The sequence below is a fragment of the Apodemus sylvaticus genome, chromosome 17 (assembly GCF_947179515.1).
Source record: "Apodemus sylvaticus chromosome 17, mApoSyl1.1, whole genome shotgun sequence".
NCBI classification, from domain to species: domain Eukaryota; kingdom Metazoa; phylum Chordata; class Mammalia; order Rodentia; family Muridae; genus Apodemus; species Apodemus sylvaticus.
The window spans coordinates 48,917,939-48,940,016 of NC_067488.1; the positions used below are offsets into that span (position 1 = coordinate 48,917,939).

A 22,078-nucleotide genomic window follows, 5' to 3' on the forward strand; every position below is an offset into this window, starting at 1 on the left:
TGAGTTCCAGGACAGCCAGGGCTACACAAGAAAATCCCTGTTTTGAAAAAAACCACCAGGTGGTGGTTGTGCACACTTTTGATCCCAGCACTTGAAAGGCAGAGGCAGGCTGATTTCTGAGTTCAAGGCCAGCCTGGTCTACAGAGTGAGCTTCCGGACAGCCAGAGAAACCCTATCTTGAAAAAAACAAAAGAAAAAAAAAAGAAAAAAGAAAAAACATACATACATACATATATACATACATGTCTACCACAGGTGACCTGAGTGCTAGAGATTGTCCATTATGAGCAGCATCCTGGGGGAAGAAGAGTGGGGATGGGGAGAATCCCACATCCAGTGCATTCCTATTACTCTCATCCTCTGGGCCTCATGGGTGGCTTTGTGCATTGATGAAGGGGGTCGGGGCAGAAGGATGTATAGAGGCCAACACATCCGAGTAAGACAAACCAGCAGGGACACTGCCAACCCAGTGTTTTATAGGCTTCCTAGTACCAGGCCTCTATAGGGCTACAGTGCTGAATACACTTCACTTCTTCACATCAGTCAGGACCTTGTCACACCACAGCACAGGAGGCCTGTGTCCCTTAGCCACAGTATGCACACAATCACGCCGCAGCACGGATCCATCTACACACTCCATGCACACAAGGGCCAATCTACCTCGAGCTGCAGAACACAGACCCACAGGTCCACTCACGCAGAGCCCGACAAGGACTTTGGCCAGCTCCGCCTCACACAGCACACACACCCGCACACAGGACGCCCGGGGCCGTGGGCCGGCGCACGCACGGTCACAGGCAGGGCACGCGCACACTCGCGCGTCCGATCGCTGCACACACGAGAGGCGCGGGGCGGCGGCGGCGGGAGCTCTTGGTCCAGGCGCCCCCGGCCCGGAGCGCGCTGATCCCGGCTGGCGGGGGAGGGGACGCGGCCGCGCGGGGGCGGGGCGGGGGCCGGCGGGAGCGGGCACCTCCAGCGCAGCGCTCGGCCTCGCCGCCGCGCCCCCGCTACCGCCCCGGGGTGCAGTCAAGCGGCCGCGCGGGGCCCGCGGGACGGGGTGGAGGTGGGGTGGGGGGCGGGGATCGGGCCGAGCCCGGGCCGCGCTGCCTGCGATGCCGGGCGCCCGCCGCAGCCGCCGCCGCCGGAGCCCGGGATGGGGCGAGGAGAGGCTGCGGCGGACGCCAGCATCTCCCCGCCGGGGACCCCGGGGGCCCCGGAGCCGCCGCCGCCGCTTCTGCTGCTGCCGCCGCTGCTGAGACCCAGCGGGCGATGGGTGAGTTGACCCTGGAGCCGGGGACCCGCGCTGCAGCCCTGCATCCTCGCCGCACCCCAGGCCTCGCCTCCGCGTCCCCCCCCCCCTCCGTGTTGGTCCCGCAGCCCCGGGGGCGGGGGCCTGGGGCCGAGGAGGAGCGAGATGTGGGGCACTGCTTAACCGGCGCCCCCTGCCCCCACCAGTTCTCCGCAGCTCTCCCTGGCCACGGGGCAGAGCCTGGAGCGGCGACCCCCTCCCTTGGCTGGACTGGGGTGGGGTGGGAGAGTCCCGAGGCGCGGAGCTCCAGCCATGCTTTGTGCGCTGTGCTCTCCCTTCCACCTCCGGCGCGGCTCGGGGCGCGGGGCGCGAGGCCTCAGTTCTTGCCTTCCCCACCCCCGACCCCGGGCTGCTGCGGCTGCTGGCCGAGGCCCAGGCGCGGTTGGGGTGCTGGGAGGGTGTGGGGGCTGTGGCTGGAGCTGTAACTACAGCTGCCTTAGTGGGGAGTAGGAAAAAGCTTGGGATGAGAGGCCCCCACCTTCTACTGGGGAGGGGGGTCTCTCTCTCTCTCTTTGCACTGCACTGCCCAAGGCGGAGGAGGGCTCCTGGCTGGGGGAGGGCGCTATAAATATCTACAAATAGTTCTGGAACCGGGGTGAGGTGGGGAGGGGAGCTCGCTTGATTGTGCTAGTGGGGGGGGAGTGCTGAGGGGGGCTGAGCCGGGGCGCACCAGGCAGAGATGCTGTGCCCCAGCCAGCTCTGATGGCCTGAGGTCTGAAACCAGAAGGGGTATGTAGGCAGGAACATTTTCCCTATTGGGAATTTTCTGTGGTCCTCTATCATCTCTGGGACACGGGTGCAGAAATGCCTTCATGGAAGATTGACCTGGAGGGACATAGTTATTAAAGGTCCAGGCACTGAGCCAACCGTGAGGATGGCAGGGAGAGCAAGACAAGGCTCTCTCTCTCCTTCTGAGAGCTGGCAACTCCAGGATTATTAGTGCTGCCCAACACCAGGGGGATAGGCAGGGTTTCTGGGAAAGTTAGAAAGAGGGGCTTTTTGCCCTAGGGAGAAAGAAGCTATTGGAAGACGGAAAAGTTCCCAGGACTGAAGAAATAGAGAAAGGACCTAGAGGTGAGCATCCCTGGTGTGTTGAGAGATAGTGTGCAGCATGGTGGAACACTGAACCATGTGTGGCTGGCTGTGATTGTATAGTGGTTAGTACTGTGTGCTATGGCTGCAACAACCAGGGTTCAAATCCTAGTCCCAACACCAGTGCTAGGATAAATGTGGCGAGAGGTACTTTTGGCAGGTAGTGCCAAGGTGTGCCTCAGAGTGAGGACATGAGGGACAGATAGAGGCAGACACATAGGGAGACCGAGATGTGAGAGAGCTCTGGGCAGCACCTAGCACATCTCCAGCGTCTGGCATAAGCTGCTGTTAGGTCCCTGAGGGCAAGCCAGTGGGTATGCCTGGTTGCCAACAGCGGGAGAGGGAATCCAAGGCTTCAGAACAGGAGGGCCAGGTGGAGAAAGTGTGGATGACCACACCAGGAAGATAGGACTGGCCCCCGGGAACTGCAGGGACCTGTTCTTGGCAGGGGATTGAGCAAATAGCCTCCGCTGCGTCTTTTGAGACTCTGTGTGTCCTGTGGTCAGTACCCACCAGTTACCCCTTCTGCTGTAATTGTCTTACTTCAGGAAGTTGGTGCTCTGAGCCTCAGTTTCCACCTCTGTGAAGTGGAGAGATTCCCACCTACCCCCATCCCCGGGTTTTTGGCCAGGACTGGAAGTGACGTGGCATGTAAGGATGCCTGACACCTGAACCATGTTGGGAAATTGCTGGCTGCTGCGTAGGTATTATTACCTGTAAAATGAGGTCATCTGATGCCAGCTGGCTGTGAGGCCAGCTTCACGAGGGGGAAGGGCTGTGCCGAGGATCACGGGAGGACTGGTGTGGAAGGGAGGGTCAAGGGAACCGCACAGGACTTTCTTCTGGCATTCTAGGAGGAGGTGAGTGGTGAGTAGTGGGTGTTCTACAGAGAAGGGTTCTCTCGTCCCTCTGGGTACCCGCCACCGTGCAAGAGATTTGAGGCATACTGCGCTGCTCCCGGAGTACTAAGGATAGTTCCTCTCCCCCACCCCCCAATACCATATGATAGTTTTCCTCTTCCTTTAACCAGATCTAGCTCTCTACTTGGAGACCCAGGCTCCCTTCTAGAAGTTTCTTCAGACGTTCAGGCCAAGAAACATGTTGTGTTCAGGTGAAGGGTAGGGACTAAAGAGAAAATAAGACTTTTTCTCAGGTAGGCATCTAGCAGGGCAGTAGGTTCTCCTGGGCATTTTGCATCTGCCCAGCCTTGTGCTGGCTGCCAGGGACCCTGGCATAATTACTTAAAGCAGATTCTTGATCCAGTGGCCAGGTTCAGATCCTGGCTCTGCCACTTCTCCGTCTGTGACTATATCGCTGACCTCAGTTTCCCTGACTCTCAAATGGAATCATTTGAGTATTTTTTTTAATAAAAAAAGGATTTATTTACTTATTTTATGTGAGTACATCATAGTTGTTTTCAGACTCACCAGAAGAGGGCAGATCCCATTACAGATGGTTATGAGCCACCATGTGGTTGATGGGAATTGAACTCAGGACCTCTGGAAGAGCAATCAGTGCTCCTAACCACTGAACCATCTCTCCAGCCCTCATTTGAGTACTTTGGTATGATTTCTGCTGGGCATTTCCTGTGCCCTCTTAGAGTGAAACTTGGAAAGTATGCATTTGTCCCAACATACGGGTCGTGCATGGTCCTGTGGTCAGGGGCTTGTCTTTCCGAGGCCTCACTTGGGGGTGGGGGTGGGGTGGGGAACTGATATGCTGACGTCTGGACATCTGGTAAAATAAAACCCCTGATAATTAGTGCCGGTCAATGTCCATCTTCTGAGCAGTGGCTAATGTGAGGTGGTATACATCAGCTTCCATGCCTGGACAAGCATTCAGGTGGTGCCTAATAATGATGGTTGATGAAAGGTGGGGTTGTTGAGGAGAAGAATCTGGGGAGCTTCCAGGCAGTGTCATAGGTAAGAGCGTTACCAGAAGGGATTGTTCAGGCTTCTGGGCTGGGGGCAGAATTTCTCCCCCAAGGACCTGATCTGCCATGGAGCAGGGTGGATGAAAAGATTAAGAACTCCTTCCTGAGGTGATTCCCTCACATCACTGAACCTGACTGTCTACTGCTGCTCTCACAAGGGCTCCCCTCCATCTTGACCTGGCTGCCTCCTCTTCCCCCTCCTCTTTCTCCTCCTTTTCTTTCTCCTTCTCCCCTTCCTTCTTTTTGTTTTACATATTTCTCTCTCTCTCTCTCTCTCTCTCTCTCTCTCTCTCTATATATATATATATATATATATATATATATATATATATATATATAATATGTAAGTACAATGTAGCTGTCTTCAGACACACCAGAAGAGGGCATCTGATCTCATTACAGCTGGTTGTGAGCCACCATGTGGTTGCTGGGATTTGAACTCAGGACCTCCAGAAGAGCAGTCAGTGCTCTTAATCGCCGAGCCACCTCTCCAGTCCCCCCTCCTTCTTTTAATAGAATGGTCCATCTGAACCCCGCCATGCTAGCCTAAGAGTTCAGAGATGAGCTTCAAACAGCTCAGCTTTCGTTCCTTATCACCCCTTCCTGCCCATCAGCAACTTCCTCTTGTACGTCCTTCACAAAACCAGCTCCTAACCTCAGGTCGGACCAGCCCACTCCTGCTGCTGCTATCTGTGCCCACAAATGTCCTCAGATGTGCATATCTTTCTCTTGGAAGTCTGTGTGTGCACAAGTATAATGTATTCATGTTGGTGTGTCCACACATATGCATACATATAAAGGCTAGGGGTTAACATTGTGTGGCTTCCTCAACAACCCACTTTATTTCTATTTTTAAAAATTTTAATGCCAGGTGGTGGTGGCACATGCCTGTAATCCCAGCACTCTGGGAGGCAGAGGCAGGCAGATTTCTGAGTTCGAGGCCAGCCTGGTCTACAGAGTGAGTTCCAGGACAGCCAGGGCTACACAGAGAAACCCTGTCTCGAAAAAACCAAATCCAAAAAACAAAAAAAGCAAAAAAAAATTTATGTGATGTATATGAATGCTTTGCCTTCTTATATGTCTGTACTGTTTGTGTGATTCTCCCAGAGGCCAGAAGAAGGCACTGGATCTTCTAGAGCTGGAGTTACAGATAGTTGTAAGCTGTCATGTGAATGCTTAGAATCAAATAGCATGCAGTGCTCATAACTGCTAAGCCATCTGGTCAACCCAGCCACCTTATGTTTTGAAATGAAATCTCTTCGTTGAATTTGGAGCTACTGACCTGGCTGTGCTGATTGGCCAGCAAGCCCCAGGGATCCACTGGTTTCTGCCTTCCCAGCATCGGATTACAGGCAGTGTGCATGCAGTGTCAGGCTTTTTTTTTTTTTTTTTTAAATAATATCAGTACTAGGGGGTCAAACATAGGCAATCCTCATACTTGAGCATTGTCTTAATCAAGGTTTCTATTCCTGCACAAACATCATGAACAAGAAGCAAGTTGGGGAGAAAAGGGTTTATTCAGCTTACACTTCCACATTGCTGTTCATCACTAAAGGAAGTCAGGACTGGAACTCAGGCAGGTCAGGAAGCAGGAGCTGATGCAGAGGCCATGGAGGGATGTTCCTTACTGGCTTGCTTCCCCTGGCTTGCTCAGCTTGCTTTCTTATAGAACCCAGGACTACCAGCCCAGGGATGGCACCACCCACCAGGGGCCTGCACCCCTTGATAATTGAGAAAATGCCTTACAGCTGGATCTCATGGAGGCATTTCCTCAACGGAAGCTCCTTTCTCTGTGGTAACTCCAGCCTGTGTCAAGTTGACACACAAAACCAGCTGGTACAAATGTCAAGTACTTTATCGACTAAGCCATCTCCTTAGCCCCTAGCCATGGAAATGTTAATAGTTGTATGTGGTGTGCTTATAGTAACCAATACCAGGAGGAGTACGTTGAGGTGCAATTTGTTTACCTTGGCTAATCCTTGTTCTCATAGTTTGAGCCTTACCGTGTTAGGGAAGCCAATGTGGGTCCTGATCCTTTCTGTCAATCCACAGAGCATGTGCCTCTTGCTTTGGCGTGTTTGTGTGTTTTTGTCTATACGTGGATTCTTTTTTGTTTTGCCTCTGTGTATGTGTCTGTATCTGTGTGAGTACATACACTATGTGTGCAGGTGCCTGAGGAGGCCAGAAGAAAGTGTCGGATCCCTTGGAGCAGGAGTTACAGGCAGCTTTGAGCTGCTTGACACCGGTGCCGGGATGAAACTTGGGTCTCTGGAAGAGCAGCTCCTAACCACTGATCCATCCAGCCCTGGCTTGTTTGTTGTTAACGTGTTTTCAGTAGTTAGCCAGTGATATACTGAGGAGATGTTTGGTAAATGTGGATGAACAAATCAATACATAAACGAATGATTCTCAACACAGCCCCCAGTGCTCTGACCTTTTCTCTCCCTTCTCCATCCCTGATGGTGAAAATTGACCCTGCAGAGGGCAGCTTCGCAATACAGAGAGATGCTCACAGGGACGCTGTTTGGTAAGGGTTACTGTCTCCACCTCTCAGAAGGAGACAAGGGTAGGAGTTACTTGCCCATGACCTCTCCCATGGTCTAGTGTGGAGCAGACCAGGGCCATAGTCTTGCCCACATGTACATAGTTCATAGGAAATGCCTGTTGGTGTGCCTATATAGTTTCATCTTTCCTACAAACGTAAAATCGGAGCAATGGGGACCATTCATGCATCTACTAATTACTCAGTTGCTTTATGAACTTAAAGGTTATGTCACAAAACTTTGGTTCCTGCTGAAGTGGAGCCCTCTGTGGAGAAGGAGAAGGCCTGGACAGCCTGTGTGGCCTTCCTGCTGCCCTGTTCTTCTCAGCTAGGAACCTTCCAGAAGCAGCAGCTTGGAACTGAGGGCTCTCAATGGGCATTGTGGACTCAGGGTGTCTGTCTGGCAGAGACCCCCAGATGGGTCACCACCTAGGTGTCTTCTCAGCTGTACCTCCCAGTTAATGACTTGTCCCTGTTCATTGGATACTTACCCATTGCCAGAGTATAGGCATGCGAGCGTCAGTCCCACGGGGCAGGACGGGATGCCTGGAATGGAGGCTCACATCCAGGAAGTCATAGGATCAAGGGTACATTTCATTTGTAGGGATTATTTGTCCTACTTGCTGTCTGAGACCTCTTGTTCTTCCAGACCTGACCCGTCTCTCTCTCTGGGTTCCCAAAAACTTACCCAAACCTTTCCCCAAGCAGTAGCTGCAGAGACCCTAGGCTACCCTAGCTCTGGTGCTTGCTTGCTTTGTAGTTGTCTCCTGTCTTTGGCCTCATTTGCTGATTGAGGGAGGGGCTAGGGTTCCCAGTCCCTAACCGGCTGTGCATTAGAGCCCACAAAAGACAGTAATGGTGGGGCATGGTGGTAAATGTGAACTTTACCAATACTTAGAAGGCACAAGCAGGTAAATCTCAGTGAGCTCCTGGTCAGCCTGGTCTACATAGAAAGTTTCAGTGGAGCCAAGGTTGTTACATAGTGCCTTAGTTGGTGTCTCTTCACAGCAATGAAACCCTATGACCAAGGCAACTCTTAAAACATTTAATTGGGGCTGGATTACAGGTTCAGAGGTTCAGTCCATTATCAAGGCAGAAAGCGTGACAGCGTCCAGGCAGACATGGTGCTGGAGGGGACAAGTTCTCCATCTTGATTCAAAGGCAACCAGGAAAGGCTGGCATCCTCAGGCAGCTAGGAGGAAGTTCTCTTCTGCAGTGGGTAGAACCTGAGTGCTGAAGGAGACCTCCAAAGACCACCTCCATGTTTTTCCAACAGGGCCACATCTCCCCACATCTCTTAACACCACTTCCTATTGGCCAAGTATACTCAAAGCATCACACATAGTAAGATTTTCTCTCTCTCTCTCTCTCTCTCTCTCTCTCTCTCTCTCTCTCTCTCTCTCTCTCTCTCTCTCTCTCTGGCTTTTCCAGACAGAGTTTCTCTGTATAGCCCTGGCTGTCCTGGAACTCATTCTGTAGACCAGGCTGGCCTCATTTCTCAAAAGCCAACAAATAAAAGTGTAATTGCACTTTGTGTGTGTGTGTGTGTGTGTGTGTGTGTGTGTGTGTGTGTGTGTGTGTGTAGGACAGAGGACAGATCGAGGAGTCCGTTCTCACCTTCCACTGTGTGGCCTCAGGGGATTGAACTTAGGTCACCAGACTTGGAGACTTGGCAGCAGGTGCCTTTACCCCCTGAGCTGCCTTGCTGGCCCTATTTTACATTTTTTGTTTCTAAAGCAAGAACTCAGGAGTTCCCAGGGTTCCTAGGCAAGTGCTCTACCGTCAGATTATCTTCCTAGCCATGCAGCTTTAAAAAGCATTCTCCTGGAGATTGCCAGACCCTTGGGCTCCCAAGAACCACTGTCTAGCCCTGGGAAGTCCAGGCTGCCTCACGATACCTCTGCCCTCCCCCCACCCCCTTCTTGTTCTTGGCCTCTGTTTCCAAACACTTAGGCCTTCAATCACTATGCTATTGCTGGACCTTTCTGCCTCCTTTGGAGGCTGATGTTGGCCTGGGCTGCTCCCTGAGCTTGCCTGTATTCTGGGAAGATTTTGGTGGTTAGATTATTGTAGCACCTGAATGGTGAGGGCCTCAAGGCATGGTGCGAGGGGCTGCACTGGGCCTCGCAGGCAGAAGGCATTCAATAAATAGTCTTTAAATATTTATTGAATGGGGTTACTAGGACAGCTAGTGAGAGCCATTTCCGGATTTGACTGGCAAGGTTAAAAGATCAGCAGGGTGCCTTCTTGACCACACCCAGTGAGGTGGTTTGTGCATTTGTCTCCTGTTTCCAACTAAATCCTTGCCACACCCACTTCAAAGAACTGAGTGGGCAGATGATAATAAAACAGCATGGGATAGCCGGGTGGTGGTGGCGCACGTCTGTAATCCCAGCACTTGGGAGGCAGAGGCAGGTGGATTTCTGAGTTCAAAGCCAGCCTGGTCTACAGAGTGAGTTCCAGGACAGCCAGGGCTACACAGAGAAACCCTGTCTCAAAAATCAAAACAAATAAACAAACAGCATGGGATTTAAATGAAACAGGTGTTTATTCTCAGTGGGGCACCGGCCAAGGGTGGATACAGCTCTGAAAATGTACAGCTCAAAGGCCTTGGGATGCTAACCGAGAATTAGCTCTGAGAGACAGGTGTTACAGCTTTGGAAGACTTCCAGAAGATCAGGTCTTTGAGGTGATGGGTAGTAACTGACACCCAGAAGTTGGCAACAGACAGCTGGAGTCTCAGAGGCTACTATGATTTGAATAAGAATGGCCTCTGTAGCTTAAAAACTTGAAAGTTTAACCGGCAGGGAGCAGTACAGTACTGTTTGAGAAGGATGAGGAGGTGTGACCTTGTTGGAACAAGTATTGGCACTGTCATATCTAATGGGAAAAGCGACAGTCACAAAGCCAGCCCATCTGCTTGACCAAGATCCTGCAGAGCTGAGCCACATGCCACGCCCAGTGTCGTGCTGTCTCCCACGTTTCCTCCCGGTCTCCACGTGCCGCATACTTACGGGAGCTTTAAATATTTGTACAACTCGGGATATTGGATTAATGGAAATTTTCTTATGAATCATTTATGCCTTCTCCCAGGAGTACTGCTTCGAAGCTTCAAAGTCCTGAGCATATTACCCCTGCCAATTTTAGGAAGCCATCCTTATCTGGCCCCACCTGAAGGTCTTCCTTACACCCTGGAGGCTGTGACTCTAAGACAACCAGAGATCTCTTATGAGGCTCTGACTCCAAGATACTCTTGGGACATCTGCCTCTGTACTTTACTTACTCGGGAACAAGATAACCAAAATAAAGTAAACTTGAAAAGATAAACAAGACAAAGCTAGCCTAAAGAGTGGGCAACAGATCAGGTTCAGGTTAAAAGCTCTTCTGCTACATGCTCAGGCAATTATGTAGCAGATAAGATTGGGGGCCTGTGTATGGTTTGCCCCTTGAGGAAAAGATACAGCAACAAAGTTACATTGGCTGGAGTTATCGCTGCCCTATACAAGGGCTTATATTAATGGCCAAAGAATATTGTGGATAAGAGATAAAAGAATAAAATATCAAGACCTCCCCATCTTAGAAAAGTTAACTCATGTTAGGCCACTGCATTATCATATAACCAAGAAACAAAAGAATACCAAGATTAGATGTATGAATAAATTCTACAGAGATATAAAATATAAACATTGTATTATGGCAGAAGTTGAGTAACTGTAGCAGCCAGCAGTGGTGGGGCACACCTGTAATCCCAGCACTCTGGGAGGCAGAGGCAGGCAGATTTCTGAGTTCAAGGCCAGCCTGGTTTACAGAGTGAGTTCTAGGACAGCCAGGGCTATACAGAGAAATCTTGTCTCGAAAAAAAAAACAAATCCAAAAAATAAAAAACTAAAAAAAATAACTGTAGCAGCTTTGGCCTGCAGATTTTTCTTGGGGCCTAATAACAATTAGCACTCTGACCATTAAGTTGATAATACACTGCTTGGGATATGACCCACTCACTGCCCAGGCTGGCTTGGTGATTTTCATTCTGTCTAATGCCCTTGAAACCACAAGAGCTACCAACCTGAGAACAGGCTGTTGGCTTTGGTAAAATATGCCTCTAGATTCTTAAAAATTGTTTATGAGGTTGATGAGGGAAAATGATTATAAAAGATAACTCTGGGCCGGGCGGTGGTGGCGCATGCCCGTGATCCCAGCACTTGGGAGGCAGAGGCAGGCGGATTTCTGGATTTCTGAGTTCCAGGCCAGCCTGGTCTACAGAGTGAGTTCCAGGACAGCCAGAGCTATACAGAGAAACCCTATCTCAAAAAAAAAAAAAAAAAAAAAAAAAGATAGCTCTGTTCTGTCATGGTTTATCAATGGTGACTAAACTTATGACCAAGAGGAAGTTAAAACAAATGTTGGGGACAGAAATGATATGATCTGTGTTTTAGAACAATATAAATCTATCTGGGCCTATTGAGTTATGTATAAATAAAGAAGCACCCCAACTGCCAGTCAGTAAGGCTGTAAGATTCCCCCTACCCACCCACCCCAGCCCCTTACCCTATACTCTCACAACCCCCACCACCACATACACATCCTCCCTCCTCCCTCCCTCCAACTACCGAGCATGACTCACTGCTCACAGGCAGACTCCTTATCTGCTGTGTGGGCTGTGGCAATCTCCAGTGGACAAAGTATGTCACTGGGGTGATTGGTGTTAAAATTTTGAAGTTACAAAAGCCCATAGCCAGGCTCAGTTGGGGGTGCCAGCCTGCACCCCCAATGCCTGTGGACCAGGATGTAGAAACCTCTCGGCTACTTCTCTAGCATCATGTCTGCCTGTGTGCTGCCATGCTTCCCACCACGTCTACAGTGGACTAAACCTCTGAAATTGTAAGTCAACCCCAGTTAAATGTTTCCTTATCTAAGAGTTGTCTTTGTCATGGCATCTCTTCACAGCAATAGAACAGTTACTGGAGGCCTTCAAGGTAGTGAGTCTCTGAGACTGCAGTACCCTCAGGCTCATCTTGAGGCTAACTGGGCACGCTCCCTGCCTGAGGCTTGAAAACGAAGTGAGTCCACTGAACGCTGCTAAAAGTTCACAAGCAACTTGTTGAAGTGTTTCCGTTGGTTCCTGTGGTCCTTGCAGTTGAGCAACTGCCTTGGTCAGGTTCCCCCAAAGGTCTCTGAGGTTCTTGCAAGTGTGCTTAAAGCTGGTAAGCTTGAGTTTGGCCAGTCAGAGTCCTCAGAAAACTCCATATGGCTTAGGAACCACCTACTTCTAATAAGTACTATGAACCTAAATGGTTAGAACTTATATTTATAATGCTAACAGGACCAATATGCTAGAGTTTTGTTTTATTTTTTACTTATTAATTTATTTATACTGTCTTACACTGTAGCTATGCTGGCCTGGGAATTACTATGTAGCTCAGGTTGACTTCAAACAGATTTCAATCCTCCTGCTTCAGCTCCTTCTCCATCTAGACTTTACAGATGTGAGCTACCATACCCATCTCCGGGCTGTTCTTTCTTTTTCTTTAGGTGTGGAACTCAGGGCCTTGTATGTGTGAGGCAAGTGCTTTGTATCAGAGCTATGTTTATTTTTATTGTTCATTTATAATTTTTTTAAAGATTTATTTATTTATTAGTAAGCACCCTCTAGTTATCTTCAGATGCCCCAGAAGAGGGCATCAAATCTCATTACAGATGGTTGTGAGCCACCATGTGGATGGATTTGAACTCAGGACCTTCAGAAGAACAGTGAGTGCCCTTAACCTCTGAGCCATCTCTCCAGCCCCTCATTTATAATTTTTAAGATTTATTTTTGAAAATTTTTTTCCTATTTTAGATTTACTTATTTTATATGTATGAGTGTTTTGTCTGCATGTATATGTGTGTATGTCATTTGTGTATGCCTGGTGCCCCTGAATATCAGAAAATGACACTGGATTCCCCAGAACTGGAATTACAGATATTTGTGAGCTGCTGTATGGGTGTTGAGAGCCAAACACACGTCCTCTGCAAGAACAAGTGTTCTTCGTGTTCCTTTGAACCCTCTCTCTAGCCCGTCCTTTATTTTTTAATTGTTTCTGTGTATAGATGTTGTGCACATGAATACAAGCACCCGAAAAGGCCAGAAAAGGATGTTGGATTCCTGGGATCTAGAGTTATAGGTATTTATGAACTGTTTGATGTGGGCGCTGGAGACAACTCCAATCCTCTGAAAGAACAGTATAGGCTTTCAACTGCTGAGCCATGTTTCTTTCCTGAGGGTTGCTGTTCTAGTATCTCTTGAGCTCCCCACAGACCATGGTCCCAGAATAATTCTCATTTCATTATGTAGAAACTGAGTCTCAGGCTAGAGCAGTCACACAAGCAGGAAGTTCTATAGGTAGAGTGGGCCATAGTGGGGTGTGACCATGATATTCTTATTGCTGATTTCAAAGCATTCCGAAGTGGATAGGAAGGGACAGCTCTGCTTCCTAACTTGTTGTATCTGGGTTCAGAAACTATTTAAAGGCAGCCCACTGCTATAGTGCATGCTATAGTGCATGCCCAGAGTGTGAACCGGAGTGCAGCCAGCTTGGAAGAGGTCACAGGGACTGAGCAGGGGGGTTATGATTTTGTAGAATGGTCTTACAGGATGACCAACGGACTCTCCAAAGTTCACCTGACACACACCCAGGCAAGGTACTACTTTAATTTTTCCAAAACTACTTTTTTTTTTTTTTTTGGCTTTTTCGAGACAGGGTTTTTCTGTGTAGCCCTGGCTGTCCTGGAACTCACTCTGTAGACCAGACTGGCTTCGAACTCAGAAATCCACCTGCCTCTGCCTCCCAGAGTGCTGGGATTACAGGCGTGCGCCACCATCGCCTGGCCAAAACTACTTTTTTTAAAAAAAGATTTATTTATTGTAAGTACACTGTAGCTGCCTTCAGACACTCCAGGAGAGGGCGCCAGATCTCATTACACATGGTTGTGAGTCACCATGTGGTTGCTGGGATAGGACCTTCAGAAGAGCAGTTAGTGCTCTTAACTGCTGAGCCATCTCTCCAGTCCCCCAAACTCTACTTTTAATGATGGTTCTTAAACGCTTTAGCCTCCCTTCTAGCCCACCACCCACCAAAGGTAGTGAAAAAGAAAATATGGGGGTGTGGGGTATGTACAGGGGTCGGGGTGGGAGGGTGGGAGAGTGGACCTGTTTAGAAAGATTCTTTGGAGCAGCTCCTGTCTGTGTTATCTGGAAATCAGCAGTTTAGTTCACAGGTCAGTAGTGAAAGTTTATTCCTGCTGGGCAGTGGTGGCGCATGCCTTTAATCCCAGCACTTGGGAGGCAGAGGCAGGCAGATTTTTGAGTTCGAGGCCAGCCTCGTCTACAGAGTGAGTTCCAGGATAGCCTTGCTACATAGAGAAGCCCTGTCTTGAAAAAAAAGAAAGAAAGAAAGAAAGGAAGGAAGGAAGGAAGGAAGGAAGGAAGGAAGGAAGGAAGGAAGGAAGGAAGGAAGGAAGTTTATTCTACTCACAAACACTTCACGGATACACCAGCAGTCCAGTTCATTAGAGTTGGGTTGGCAAACAGGAATCAGTAGAGGTGGCACTACCTAGCAGAGACAGCCAGGCTCTAGCCTGAGCACGAGTCAGCAGGAGGGACCAGCAGGAACGCCAGGAGAAGCTCTCTGCTGTGCGTTTCTCAGTCTAATTGAAGAATCAGTTCCTCAGGGAATCAAAGATCAGCCATGATTCTAGACCAGGAAGCATTTAGCTGTGTAAATAAGCCTAGCTCGCGGCCCCCCCCCCCCCCCAGCTGACACTGCTCCGCCTGGAAGCAGTAAGAAACTGTAGCACACCATCAGAAGTTTTTCTGGTGTTTATAGAGTCCAGACAAATGGTGCTCAACGAAGCGATGTAAGGCAGACCGATACAAGTGTGTTCGTGGAGAATCCTTCATCATGTGTCCTTTCACATGCTTGCTTTAGCAGAGCATCCCTTCACCTGTGTCCACCTCAGTAAAATGTTCCTTTATGTGTTTGCCTCAGCAAAGCACCATCCAACCAACTTTCCAAAGAACCCTTAAGTTTTTACCCCAGGACCCTGGAGACCAGACATCCAAGGGCTGACTAGGGTCTCATGTGTCACCACAGTTGGAAATATGTAGAGCCATACTGTAGCACAGGCTGGTGACTTGTACTCACAACTGAGGAGAAAGTGACAGGAACACGCAACAGGGAAGAATCACATACCTCATGTCTTGGTGTGAAGGTGCCAGCACCTTTACTTTAGAAATCTAGATGCTGAGGCCGGGCATGGTGGCACACACCTTTAGTTCCAACACTCTAGAGAGGCAGGTGGATCTCTGAGTTTAAGGCCAACCTGGTCTACCTAGAGAGTTTCGGAACCCCGTCTGGAGGGAGGGGGCGCTAGAGAGATGGGTCAGCAGTTAAGAGCACCTACTGCTCTTCCAGAGGTCCTGAGTTCAATTCCCACCAACCACGTGGTGGCTCACAACCATCTGTAATGGGATCCAATGCTCTCTCCTGGTGTGTTTGAAGATAACTACAGTGTACTCATATACATAAAATTAATAAATAAATCTTTTTTAAAAGAATGAGTCTAGTATTTATTTATTAATTATTCATTCACTCATGTATATTAGTAGTCTTTTGCATGTCATGCCTGCATGACAGAAGAGGTAATCAGATCCCATTATACGTGGTTGTGTGGTCACTGGGAATTGAACTCAGGACCTTTGGTACTGGCTTTTGTCCCTTTGTTCAGAGCCCCGTTTCAGCTCTTCTCTGAACCCTTCATGCCTTGGTCATTGAGGCTCCCACAGAAAGCTAGGCCTGAGCCCCAGGGCTAGCAAGGATGAGCCCACAATGCCCAAGGCTTTGGTCTGTCTTCTCCTTGGCATAGGTAAGAGGACTTGTGCCAAGGACACGGAGGAGCCTGGTAGAGATTCTGTGGAACAAAAGAAGGGGATTGGCCAGAACTGAAGGTTCGAGGGCCAGCAACAAGGTTTCCTGTGGCTCCTTGTATCTCCATGGCAAAGGGACAGACGAGGGGTGGGACAGACTTTCTGTCTTAGCTCCTGACAGTCTAGGAAAGGTGAAGCTGAGTCCAGGCCGTCGTCTCCTTAGCCAAGCAGCGGGAGCTGGGAACTGCAGGCTCGTGGCCAGATAAAACTGCTCATTTTGTCAGAGGAACATAGAGGTCTGTGACACTCTGGACTTAGTTAGGCTAAAAGTCCTGGTGGTGTGTGATAGCCCAGGACTCTCTGGGCTATCACCATCATACCTCTCATGCTGCCCCTGTCCCCAAGACAGGGAATTTGTCCCCAGGATCATGGTCAGGTCTAGGACGGAAGAGGAAAGGGGAGAATGGAGTTCCCTGAGCTCCCATCCTCTAGTGTACAGGATAGAGAAAAATGCACATTGCCCCAGAGCTGAGATAGTCAATGGAGAAGGTTTATTTCAGGGAAAAAAAAATGGTGCAAGGGGAAGGGGAGGGCCTGTGAGAACTCAGGGCTGAAGGATCTGGTTAGACAGAAGGGCCAGGCCGCCCTCTTTCCTTTGCTGTTTTCCTGAAAGGGAAAGGGAACCGGTAAAAAAACAGAAAAGTGGAAGTTTTGTCTTTGAAAGGCAAGAGGGAAGAAAAGTTCCTGGATTACAGCTTCCCCTCCTTCTGTCTGGTTCTGGTGCCATCTCCTGAACCTGAGCTATGGCTGCCTGTGGGAACCCCTAATGGGACTTTCCTGGCCCTAGGAGCAACATTCCTTACGTGGACGTGGTACAGGAAAACACTTCCTTTTTTTTTTTTTTTTTTTTTTTGAGATAGGATTTCACGTATCTCAGACTGGCCTTGAACTTGATAATGGCTGGAGATGACTTGGGTCTCCTGCCCCTGCCCCTCAGAGTTACTGGGAGGCTTACGAATTCACATGCTGCCCTTTAGCACTTACTGGGTCTTCCAAGTGAGAAAGTTAAGTCATTGATGGGACAAGAATTAGCTGACTGGTGGCCTCATGAGGTGATGAGTAGCAGGCTCCACCGAAGCCCTATGTGGTATTTATTTATTTATTTTTTAAATGTGCATTGGTAGCCGGGGGTGGTGGCACACTCCTATAATCCCAGCACTTGGGAGGCAGAGGCAGGTGGATTTCTGAGTTCGAGGACAGCCTGGTCTACAGGGTGAGTTCCAGGACAGCCAGGAATACACAGAGAAACCCTGTCTTGAAAAACAAAACAAAACAAAAAAGTGCTTTGGTGTTTTGCCTGCATGTGAGGGTGTGAGATCTGAAGTTACAGAGAGTTCTGTGCTGCCATGTAGGAACTGGGAATTGAACCCGGGTCCTCTGGAAGGACAGTCTGTGTTCTTACCAGTTAATAATCTATCTCTCTATCCCCCGATATTCCTAATTTTTGTGAAAAGTTAAAATAAAATTAAGTTGGTCAGTCATGGCCTAGTCCTTTAACACTGGTACTCTGGAGCAGAGTCAGGCAGATTCCTGTGAGTTCAAGACCAGTCTGGTCTACAGAGCCAGTTCCAGGGCACCAAGGGCTATTACACGAAGAAACCCTGTCTAAGGAAAATGAATGAATGAATGAATGAATGAATAATAAAAACCCCTAAATTTTAAAAAGATTACTTTTTAATTATGTGTGTATGGGTTTGTGCAGAGTGTAGGTCCCATAGAGACCAGAAGTGAGTGTCAGATGCCCAGGAGATGGAGTTACAGGTGCTTGTGAGTTGCCTAGCATGGGTTCTGGGAACTGAACTTTGTTCCTCTGCAAGATCAGTATGTGCTCTCGACTGCTGAAGCATCTCTCCAGCTCCATCCCTGCCCTTTGATGATGGACAGCCTCCTAGTCTCCATTGGAGGCAGTTAGAGCCTGACCCAAGGCTTTTATTGCAGAAAGGTTCAGTCTGACTCTGTGGTATGATTGCTATGGTATGTCCTTGCCAACACTCAGAAATACCCTCGCTAAGATCAGTCACCCTAGGGCCTTGGGACCTGCCCTGTCATCCTTAGAGGCTCTGATAGCATGGGAAAGTACTTAGCTGTGGTTTTCATCCCTTGGACTAGAAAGTGTATAGGAAGCTGGCACTGGACCTGCAAGAACGCTCCTATTAAGGTCTGTACAGCTGACTTTCAGATTCAGGCCGGCATCTCAGATGAACCCCAGGCAGAGAGCAGAGCTGAGTAGCCCAGAGTATTCGACGCTCAGAGCCTACGGACCTCCGGAGCCAGCAGCCTCACTTGTTCTTTTGTGTCCGTATTCATGTGCTCTTGGGTCTCAAGGTACAGGAAGCTCTTTGGACCTGTCATCTGCTGCAGGCGCCCATCCTGGTTATTCTTTCACAGTGGGAACAGCAGTTTGGACGTGGTGAGGATTCTAAGCCCAGTGTTTCATCCATCTCTCCTCATTTCCCACATTCCTTATCCCCATGTGTGGAGGTCCCTGCAAATGCTACAGCTGGCAGACGAATTCTCTGCAAGAGGCATGAAGAAAATATGGTTCAGCACAACGTAGTTAGCTGGGCTGGTTCGAACTCCCAGAGTCAGACTCTAGGACACGCAGAGCATGTTTAAGTACAGTACAGCTTGGAACAACATTTCCTGGTGTAATGACTCCTCTGTGCACACAGAGGCATAACCACATTGAAACTTGCCTTGAAGCACATTCCGGTTTTTCCAAGAAGATGGGTTCTAGAGATAGGCTACATGGATTAAGGGCCTAGGAAGGGATCTGGTGTGATCTTGGTTATACAGATAGTACAGAACTCATCTAGGCTATTAGACACTTCCAGTCCTGCTCATGGGAGCTTGATATGGCCTGAACTTACAGATAGTGTAAATCACTAGGTAATTAACTACCGCTATTCCCAGTCTTCTAAGGGGGCAAACAGGTTATATATCTTTCCTGCTGAAAATTCCTTAGCCAGCGGTGGTGGCACATGCCTTTGATCCCAGTGCTTGGGAGGCAGATCAGGTGGATCTCTGAGTTTGAGACCAGTCTGGTTCCCAGAACAAGCTCCAGAACAGCCAGAGCTGCACAGAGAAGAAAAGAAGAATAAGGAGGAGGAAGAGGAGGAGAAGGAGAAAGAAAGAAAGAAAGAAAGAAAGAAAGAAAGAAAGAAAGAAAGAAAGAAAGAAAGAAAGAAAGAAAGAAAAGAAAAGAAAAAGAAAAAGAAAAGAAAACCAAGAAAAAGAAAAAAGAAAATTCCTGTTTTTAGCCAGTGGTAGTACACATCTTTAATTTCAGCTCTAGGCAGAGAGGCAGGTGGATCTCTGAGTTCAAGGATAGCCTGGTCTATAGACCAAGTTCCAGGATAGCCAGGGCCACACAGAGAAACCCTGTTTTGGGGGGGGAAAAAAGGAGAAGAAAGATAGAAGACTCATTTGTTGTCCCTGCGCTCACCTGTGAAGGCTCTTTGTGCTCCCCGCACCCTTGGCCCCTCCATCCCCGTGTGGCTCACTCTATACACCTAAGACTGAAGTCATTTCCTTTGTCTCCCCTCTGCACCACTGTCCCTCCTTCTGTAAGAAAACCATAAGGAAGCCACTTCTCCAGGGGCTCAGGAGCCTGAGGTGACACAATGGGCAGCTTTGAGACCTTGCTCGCTTTTCCAGTGTTACAGGCCAGCCATGCTGTCAAAAGGTTCAGGTGCGTGGCCTTGAAGAGAGTCATTTATTCACTCAACAGACCATGTTTTATTACTTCCTCTGCGTCAGATTATACTTGGGGCTAAGGGTACAAATCAGAGGACGGCCCAGCAGGCTAGATGCCCCAACTCTAGCAGGCAGGCTGAAGTGTGAGAGAATTGTAGGGAGGGAGATTGCTTGGGAACTTGGGGCCTCCTAGCACACTTGGACTTTACCCTTGCGCTTAGACATTATTCAAAGGGCACTGGGTCCAAGAACGAAAACAGTGGGCTGGCTCCTGTGAACCTGACTGGGATTCTCTCAGGAAGGCTACACTATTGTCCTGGTGAGTGCTAATTGCTGATCATGGGGTCTAAGACAAGTGTCAGCCTGGCTGGTTCCTGGAGACCTGGCTGGAAGTCCCTCAGAGAGGCGATCGGACCATCTTGGTAAGTGCTTGAATGAAAACAAACAAATAAATGCATACATAAATAAATAAGTGGGGGACATGACTGTTCCTAGGGATGGCGGAGAAGATTTATTGTAGATATGAGAGAGCATAGACAGAGGCATCTGGAAAGATCCAGGCTGGACATGACCAGCAGACTGGACTGTACCATGTGAGAAGGGTAGAGGGGAGAGGAAGGAGGAACCTTGAGTCGCAGCCAAAGTGACAGAAGGCCAAAAAATGGGACCTGTAACCAAAATGGCTGGGTTATAAGAGAGCAGAACAGCTGCGGGCAGGGCACAGCCACTGGGTCAGAGAAGTTTAGGGTAAGGGGTGCTTCTGCCAGCCAGGAAGACTGTGCAACAGGTGGGGACTGAGGGATGCTGGGAGAACCTGGCAGCCAGGGCTAGGTGGAAGGTTTCTTTTTGTTGTTGTTAGTTTGTTTTTGAATTCTCAGCAGGTCATTGGACAGAGGAGGAATGTTGAATGGTAGGGCAGGGGTGGGGTGGGGTGGGGTTTCTGGGGATCCAGTATGTATTACAGTTGCTTGGCTAATCATTGAGTGGCCCCAAGGAAAGAATTCCAGACATAAAGAAGTTCCCAAAGACTCCTTCGGTGCCAGGCGTGGGTAATGGGTTATCAGCTTGTCATCAGAATGGTTCATTCAGAGCCCTTTGCTGCTTGCCTGCAGAAGTTAAGCCAGTCTCCTTGGAGGCAGGCGGTATAACCCACACCCTCCCTCCCTTCCTTTTGGCTCCTCGTATCCATGGGAGTGTCCGCCATGACACCTGTCCCTCACTCTATGCATTGTCCTGCATCTAGATCACCAGGACAGTGTTAGGGGCAAAGCTTCCTTTCAAGGGGCTTGACTCCATCAACGAGAGAGGTCCTGAGAGGACAGTGGAGGCGTAGGACAGCACACACACACACACACACACACCCCGCCCCAGCCCTCTGGGCTAGAGATAGAGCTAAAGTGGCCCTTTGTACTTTGTCTCTGGAGGCTCGAGGCCTGGGTGGGAGGGGCTGGCACTGCTGGGACAAGAGTGCTGACCTCAGCAGAGGGGGTTGAGGGGACTTTCTGAAGAGGGGGAAGGTGGTGGGATTTTCTTGGCACCGGGTCAGGGAGGGTGTCCCATCAGATGTGAGTTCTTAGTGTCTGGGCCCATCCTCTGAGCACCCCTGAGCCAGACAGAGATTGTCACTGTGCATGCGAACCCTTTCTCCAGGGTGCCCTGGGTCCTTGCGGTGCTTGCTTCCAGTCCCCAGCAGCTGTTTACTGGCCAGCCACGCTGTGCTGTGTCGTGGGGGTGGAGAGCAAAAGTGACCCTTCTCTCCTACAGTTGACATTCCTGAAGGCAGAGAGACATAAACAAGGGCTAGCATCTCCCTTGAGGATGAACTGAACTGTGGGGTTGAGACTTGATGTGTGAGAGAGAGAGAGAGAGAGAGAGAGAGAGAGAGAGAGAGAGAGAGAGTTGTTGGAGCCAAGCACTCAGAGATCTGAGGGAATGGAGCACCAGAAGGGAGCACCAGCCAGCATGAGGACTCCAGGGTGAGGCTTAGCCTGGGGAGGAAGAGCCAGGAAGAGGCAGATGAACTTGGTAAAGGCGTGAGAGTCACCTTGGCAGGATCTGTGGACACCCAGAGCAGCCTAGGTTTCATTCTGGGTGTGATGTGCCGTAAGAGTGGGAGATGCCTGGATGAGGACGTTGTAGAGACCCATGGTTGTTGAGAGGCTGAGGGAAGCCAGTGAGCATGGCTTCCGGGTTGCAGAAGAAGAAGAGAGATCAAGTACCCTACCAGACATGGGGTGAGGCCACCTGTAGAAGGAGTCTCAGGATCTTGTAAAGCAGGGCCTTGTCAAGGCTTCGGGATGTCCTCCCATTTAGTTCTTGTGGAGAGAAGGCATGGCTGATTTGACTATGCAGGCAGGAGCTCTGAGGTTACCTGCCTAGGATCACTCGGGGGTGGGAATGGAGGAAGGACAGGCTTGGAGTCTAAATCCCTTCAGCTCTGATCTCCCCCCCCCCCCCCCAGCACTATCGCAGGGGTCCAGAAGGTTTCTTTTGTCCCATTCTCTCTGGCCTTGGCCTTAATAAACTGAGAGGCACCCACTGTTA

At 49.5% G+C, this 22,078-nt stretch overlaps 1 protein-coding gene across 1 annotated transcript in view; it reads left to right on the forward strand.

Moving 5' to 3' along the window:
* The first annotated feature begins 1,085 nt into the window (after positions 1-1,085).
* Positions 1,086-22,078, forward strand: part of Mgat3 (beta-1,4-mannosyl-glycoprotein 4-beta-N-acetylglucosaminyltransferase) — a 47,843-nt gene continuing 26,850 nt past the window's right edge. The window contains exon 1 of the mRNA XM_052161198.1: positions 1,086-1,273. The gene's annotated coding sequence lies outside the window, so the exon portion shown is untranslated. The remainder of the gene's footprint in view (positions 1,274-22,078) is intronic.